Source organism: Pavona decussata, unplaced genomic scaffold (genome assembly GCF_977016875.1).
Source record: "Pavona decussata unplaced genomic scaffold, jaPavDecu1.1 SCAFFOLD_418, whole genome shotgun sequence".
NCBI lineage: Eukaryota > Metazoa > Cnidaria > Anthozoa > Scleractinia > Agariciidae > Pavona > Pavona decussata.
In genome coordinates, this window is record NW_028145780.1 from 28871 (window position 1) to 36586 (window position 7716).

Genomic DNA, 7716 nt, shown 5'->3' on the forward strand with positions numbered 1-7716 from the left:
ACCTCATTGCCTGATGAAGACTAGCAGAAGCAGTCGAAACGTCGCGATCTACAACTTGAGTAACTACATCGTGAAACAAACCATTATTTAATTTATTACAATGTATTGCTGTGACAAATGATCCAGTTCAAGATCAATGATTGATGTGTGCTGAAGTAGCTAGCAACCTTAACAGCAGGTTTCTTCTTGCACGTTGCCTCGAAGAAAGCACTGGTAAATGATGAATCAAAAGACGATAACGCGCCGCTGTTCGGGAAAATGAGCACGCGCTCACCCCATCCCCGCCCAACCCCTATTTTTCATTTACCATTAGGAAATTTGTATTTCCTTTGGCATTGACCTCTCAGCTGTAACAATTCAATGGAAAAAGCCATACATCGACAAACTGCATTCTCTTTGTCAAGGATGCGCAAGACAGCAGTGAGGAGTGATTTTTTCTGGCTGATAACATTGTTTTGTCCCATCCCCAAGAGAACAGTCAGGGATGAGACCGTAGTGACTTTTGCACGAAGGCGGAAACCAAGGCGTTAATACTTAGTGGTTCTAACAAGAAAAGTGTTCCCCAAGGTTTCACCTCATTAAAATGCAGAGTAACATACTTTAGCAAGGCTTGCTTTGTTGCTCAGTCCTTTTGGTGTGTATAGATGTTAAAAACATTCGGCTATAAATCATCGGTCCTGTCCACACTTTGGTAAAGATTTCATTGTTTTTAATTTGTTTTTTGTTTTCAGCATGTCAGGACACACGTTTCCCGTGTGTTTTTCACCCAACATAGTCAAACCTAACGTCACGTGAATTAAAAAAGCGTGACATTTTATTGCGTGACTTATGCCATAAACAGAGTCGAACAGTAATCCACGAGCGCTTTCGCTTCAAGTAAATCCTGCGAACGGATCTCGAAACGACAGCTCGAAACAAAAAAATCGTTTCGAAATTCAAAGAAAATCAAACTCATCTCCATTTTAAACGATCTTCAAGTCGAAAAGAAGTGGTCCGATGGTAAGTCATTTGAGTTTATTGTCGCTCCATCGCAATAAGTGATGATAATTTATCTTGTTGACTTCACACAGCAAGATGGCTATACAATAATGAAAGGATACAAACACAACCAAATATCTTATTTAGACAATGCTTTATTGCAGTTAGCGAAACATGACCTTTCACTGGTGGTTTAAAGCCGAATGCCGAGGTAAACTACATGAAATTTCAATAGTTTCTCTTAATTTGGTTGCAGTCGTGTGCAGTTTGTTTACACGTTGATATTGCGATTTTCGTGATTTTGAGACCTCTAATGCTCGGCGCTGGTAAAAAGCCCGAAGCTATTTTTTAAACCTGGCTTTAGAGCGATACTTCCTCAATCTATAATTGTAAATTTGAAGGGTTTTAGTGTTTTACCGGATCGCGAAATTTTCTATTAAAAAAGTGCGCCAAATTCAGAATTTGGAGGAAGCGAATTTTTGAGACTTTTTGTGGCTCCTCATGACCAGGAATATTCATCCACTGGAGTATTTTTGGACTCAGATACTTAATAAACATTTCAAAAGCAAATTTTCAAGAAGAAAACTGGGTTTTCTTTGATGCGAATTGAACAGAACGAAGTTTACGAGAAGGTGCGAACCATGTTTATTTCGGGTGTTTTTCACACCACGAGGGGCCGTCACTGTTTTTTCTATTTTTTCCGGTTTAAAAAATATATTTCAGGAAAAAAATCCCACCACGTTTTTTAAACTAGTATGGAGTATCTCTGGACGGAATATGCAGAGTTTTGATTTTTCCATCATGTGCCACTTTTTTATGATTTCGCTCGGTCTTAGTAGACATTCCCTCTTAAGTACAATGTGTTACAGTATATCTCGCGGCGTGGCTCTCTTTGATTACGCGCGCTTCGAAAAGCCGAGACGCTCCCTCAAACTTACGTACTTAGGACCAGCATTTCATCAGCATTCAGTGATAAGCTAACTATAGTGTGTTTGTTCGATAGCCTGATTTTACTAGACCAGCATGAAGGCGAAGAACGAGAAATAAGCAAGCTTCAAGAAGAAATGCAACCGTTTAACAACAACAACACTTAGCGTCCTTCCGAGATGCTGGAATCAATGCATTTGAAAAAAACCTAACTGTGGTAGCAGTTCAAGACTGCGTTTGGCATTCGCAGAACGTCCCGTCGCCGGTTGCCGGTCGCCGGTCGCCGGCCACGACGTTTCCTTTGACCCGCCATCGACTAAAATGTCGATTTCGGCGGCTAAAATACTTTCAACCTTACAAAAAATGAACTTATATTTACAAGAGGAAACACTACATTACAAAAAGTGGAGAACAAAGAGCGGATGATCAAAATTCAGGCACGATTTTAACAGATTATTTCACCACAAGCTCACGTCGAGTTTAGTGTCGACCCGTACAATTTATTTTTGAGCCGGTCTGCTCGCGCATGCGCTTAACCGTGAACATCGGCCTTTTAAAATAGACTGATCTGTAAAAACACCTAAAAGGCTTAGTATAGGAGCTGTATGCTCCGTACCCTAGGTGCCAGACACTTTTTTATGCGTGGTTTCCGGTTTAGGTCAAGTCTTTGTGGTTCAGCCTTCGGCCGAAAAAGTGTTCTCGCCGCGCGCGAGAAAAAACCTCTGGTATCTAGGATATACACTCCGAGTATAATGGTCTCCTGTCTTCTAGCTTTGTCTCGACCCCCTCACGTGAAGAACTCTCATCTTTTATTCTCAATTTCTCAGACTTTAACGTTTATGTCAGGTTTATGTACAAAATGATGACTCTGATTGTTGTAGCTGAACTCGGAGAAAATGCGGTATTAGCCAGGTCAAGCTTAATTTGCAAACATCGTTGGGTGAAACAGTGAAGCTTTGCCAAAAGTTGAGATAGAGCTGCGTGGAATTGTAACAACATAAGGCTAGCCAGAAATAAGTTTTAATTTTATTTCTTGAAGCTCCTTTGTACATAGTCTAGCCTTTTTTAAATAAACTTGAATCAAAGATACATCGATCATAACTGATCAAATACGTATCGCAATTTAAGTTCAATCTAAACTAACGACTATAAATCTACCAAATATGCAAATAATGGCATTGATTATGTATCGAATATAAAAAAGTACACCAGTATTAATTACCATATATATACAAAGTACAGATAATGCCATCAAATAGCTGTATTGAGACTTACTGTCCTATCAACTAGAAATCAGATTACGATTATTATGATCATTCAATGTGTATTGAAATTTTATGCCTTACAGCTCGAATCAGCGAAAATATTTAAATACCATTCACAATGTAAACAACCAATTGAGACAAAATGAGCAAGCAACGTTTCGGTGTCTCCATAACATCAGTGTCAAGTTCAGCTAAAGCAAAATGATCTTAGATCAGTGTTCAATTAATTGTTGTTCAACAAAACGCTTAGTAATTTGCTCTAGCCTGAAACACAACTGTCCAGACGTAGACAGGGACCAATCAGAAGGCCCCGGAACAACAGATGGTAGGTTTTCAAAGACTTCACAAAAAATAACAAAATGAAATAGCATTCAACTCTGCAAAAATGTAACTAAATTGTATCATCGAAGGACCATTAAACTTCTCCATCTACGTTTAGACAACTTCACCACTGAAACCAGGAAATTAAAAAATTTATATTTGTCAAGATCTCATTCAATATGGAGCATTTTTAATACGAAAGTAACTTTTGAAAATGACGAACCACACTGCCAAACGCAACAGATCTAGAACTGCTTTTTTTTCTTTTCTTTTTTTTTAGTTCACTTTGCAAGTTCTTTTTCAAGTGCCCTCTTTTTCATTATATTTTAAATCTACTTTAAGCGAGTTACCAAATAACAAAAATTATGTGCAACAAATACCCTTGATAATCACAAGGGACCAAGGGGAATAACTTCAACTTGTCTTTGCTGACGTCGAAAAAGTGAAACGAGAGCTCTTTTAAAGTCTGGCATTTTGATTGCATATAAAATAGGATTGACAAGGGAGTTTGCAAAAAAAAAAAACGTTGAAAGCATGAAAGAGACGAACATATACCCACCAAGGAAGAAAAGAATAAACCGGCACTAGACAATATATCGTAATTGGAAGCCACATCAGCAAAGATACCACAGTCACGATGAACAATGTTTTGGTTAGTTTTTCCTCTCTGCTGGCTGAACCATGGTGCTGAGGATGAGCTCCACAAGAAAACTTTACAACAATAGACGCGTAAGAAACACAAATAATAAATATACCAAAACCCATCAATGAACCAATTATATAGTAATAAATAGCTCGGTAGGAATATAAATAATAAAGAGCAATCGTTAACAGTCCAGTTGTAACCCAAATGATTGTAATAATAAATCTAAACACCCACTTTTTAATAATACGATGTCTGAAAGGACGAAACGTCGCGTGCGTTCTTTCTAACGAGATCGCAGCGAGGTTTGTCAGAGAAACTGTAGGAAAGAAGTGCATTGTGTAATAGCTAACAACAGAAGGTAGTCTTTGGGTATTCCAGACGGAGCATGATCGTCCTAATTCCACAAATCGTGCGATTTCTGAACATCCTCCAACAAACATATCTGCAACTGCCAGGTTGATCACCAGGTACATGCTACGCTTACGAAGACTGCGGTTTTTTATAAAAACAATAATTGTAAGGATATTAAGTGTTACTATAGCAAAAGACTCGATCATAGATACTGTAACCCAGGCAATGCACTCATATGAAGAGATCTCCAGGAAACTTGTTTTATTTTGTGTTCCCTTTTGTTGACTAGAAGCATTATCCATCCCTCTGAAAAAAAAAATTAATTCGATATTTATATATCTTTTATGTGGAAAAACTAAAAAAGCTTCATGCTTCGATTTCTTGTCTTGTAATTGCTTTTGTTGTTGTTGTTGTTGTTGTTGTTGTTGTTATTGTTGTTTTGTTGTTGTTAGAAAAGTGATTGTTTTCATATCTTCTAAGGACATAGCATGAACGAAAATAGGTTGGATGATAAAGTCGACCAGTCAATAACATTTATCATTTGGAGCTGGCGGTATTGTCTGCGCGCGCTTGTATATATATTTTTTTTTTTCGGCTGCGAAGCAGCCTCGAGCGGCGTAATCCACGACAACTAGCCTTCGCTTAGACTTGGTAGAAGTCGACTTCTTATTGCAGCGAAAGAGAGCATTACGAGCAACGGAAAAAAAATGAAAACAGATTTTGGAAAAAATCTAGCTTCGGCCAAAATCCTGCCAGCTCCACCTGACGGATTATTTAACAATCAAATTATTGCATTTGAAGGCGTCGCGGAACTTAACATTAAAACACAAAACATTATTCGCTTTGGCTGCTATAATTATGCCGTAAAATTTAAACCAATTGTCAGTGCTAAGAAAAGAGTACGTTAAAAACATGTGTAACGTCCACGGACTACGATTAACAGCTTTTATATAAATGATATTAGAGGCACGAACAACAGGGTCTTTGTTTTGCGGAAAGGGCCAGGTCAAACTACAAAACGACGACCTTCAGTAAAACAACTCTTTGTGATACGCCGAACGATAAGCAAAACATAGGGGATGCATTATGTAGAAAAAGGCCGGATCAAACTAAAACAAGGAAGACCTTCGCTAAAACACTTCGCCGAACTGAAGATACGAGATTAATAGGGTCTTCAATTCTTTTTTTAGAAAAAACCGGGTCAAACTAAAACAACGAAGTGCTTCGCTAAAACACTTTGTCATACGCCGAAAGATACGAAATAAATAGGGTCTTCGTTTTGTAGAAAAGGCCGGGAAAAACTAAACAAAAAGACCTTCGCTAAAATACTTCGTCATACGTCGAAAGATACGAAATTTATAGGGTCTTCGTTTTGTGGAAAAGACCGGGTCAAATTAAAACAACGAAGACCTTCGCTAAAACACTTTGTTATACGTCGAAAGATACGAAATTTATAGGGTCTTCGTTTTGTAGAAAAGACCAGCTCAAACTAAAACAACGAAGACCTTCGCTAAAACACTGTTATACGTCGAAAGATACGAACTTTATAGGGTCTTCGTTTTGTAGAGAAGACTGGGTCAAACTAAAACAACGAAGACCTTCGCTAAAACACTTTGTCATGCGACGAAAGATACGAAATTATCAGGGTCTTCAATTCGTTTTGTAGAAAAGGCCTGGTTAAACTACAACAACGAAGATCTTCGCTAAAACACTTTGTCATACGCCGAAAGATACGAAATTATCAGGGTCTTCAATTCGTTTTGTAGAAAAGGCCTGGTTAAACTACAGAAACGAAGACCTTCGCTAAAACACTTTGTCATACGCCGAAAGACACGAAATTTATAGGATCTTCGTTTGGTGGAAGAGACCGGGTCAAACTACAAAATCACAACTGTTTTGCCTGTTATAGAGCAACCAAATTTTGAACTACAAAAGAGAATAAAAGCAGCTGTCGCATTCTAACTTGTGTGCAAAACTAGCTCGTGTGTAACCAACTCTTAATCTACTACCACCACCGAATTCAAACGGCACCTTTCGCTCGCAGCTCGTAACTTCATAAAAACTTCGGTTGCCTTGGCTTAAATGTCTTACCTGAGTGAAAGATGCTCAGCAGTAGTTATTCTTGTTCGGCTACCAGGCGGAGGACAAGCGCTTTCAAAATGTAACTCGGAAAACAAACTGAGTAAAGGGCAATTGAGAAGAATACGTGCTCAGTTGAATGATGTTATCCACCTGCAGTAATAACAGTTGCCTGAGTAGATTTTTAAACTTTCTGCATAAGCAAGTTGTCAATAACTTGCACGATAATTTAACTGTTCAATTTAGCGGTAAAGTAGAATTAACTACTCCAAACTTCGAATGTTTGGCGTCAAAACTGTCATGTTAGAACACGTTTTTTCCTCCCATGTACACGCTTAGATGCAACCGACGGAATTGCGTTCATAAAAATACTGTCAACTACATTGACATAAAAACTAAGGTCTTCAATTACACTGAATCATTCTTACCAAACGTTAATATCAGTTTTCAGTGATCGGAAAACTCAGATCAACAACAGATTCTTACTAACACGTAAAGATACTTGAGGTGCATCAATAACCGTGTCCTCTATATGCAGTTTGACAAAAAAGACGTTATATCACCATGCACTGATAAAACAACCTCATACCTTATGTCACGTGATATCCTCTAGTACGATAACCCCTCTAGCGGATTTTTGTTTACATGTTTCGGCTTATTAGCCTGAAAATGTAAACAATGACGTCGGCAAAGATTCTCTTATTTAATGGTTTCTTCGTTGTATAGTTTTTATTTCGTTGTTATTTGCCGTTATTATTATTATTTTTTTTTTCATATTATCATATTTTCCTCATATAATGAATACGCGCTGATATTATCCTGCCTGAAAAAAGCTGAAGACACAGTCCATCGATGGTCGAAACTTCCTTAAAACTTCCGTTGCAGCTGTTCCAAGACTGGCATTTAGATTTGGCCTGAATTGAATGCCTTTTCTTAATATAGCAAGCCCAGGTCTCATTGGTCAAGTTTGTGGGTAATAAATGGTCCAATTCATCACAACCATTTTGATATATCTCAAAAATTATTCCTTTCATTTGTTATTGAAAGGTAAGTTTTGGATAATTGCTGTTTCCTTTTTGCAGCAATTTGTGCTGCAAGTTTCCACTTCGGGATCTTCGTTTAAATATCAGCTTTCTTAGCTTTTTGGTG

At 37.9% G+C, this 7716-nt stretch overlaps 1 long non-coding RNA gene across 1 annotated transcript; it reads right to left on the minus strand.

Moving 5' to 3' along the window:
- Window positions 1-4155: 4155 nt before the first annotated feature.
- On the minus strand, window positions 4156-6712 carry LOC146450818 (uncharacterized). Its single transcript, XR_014860218.1, has 2 exons — window positions 6580-6712; window positions 4156-4794 (listed from the first exon to the last, which is right to left on the minus strand). It is a non-coding gene; the product is annotated as an uncharacterized LOC146450818 (long non-coding RNA).
- Between the last annotated feature and the right edge of the window lie 1004 nt (window positions 6713-7716).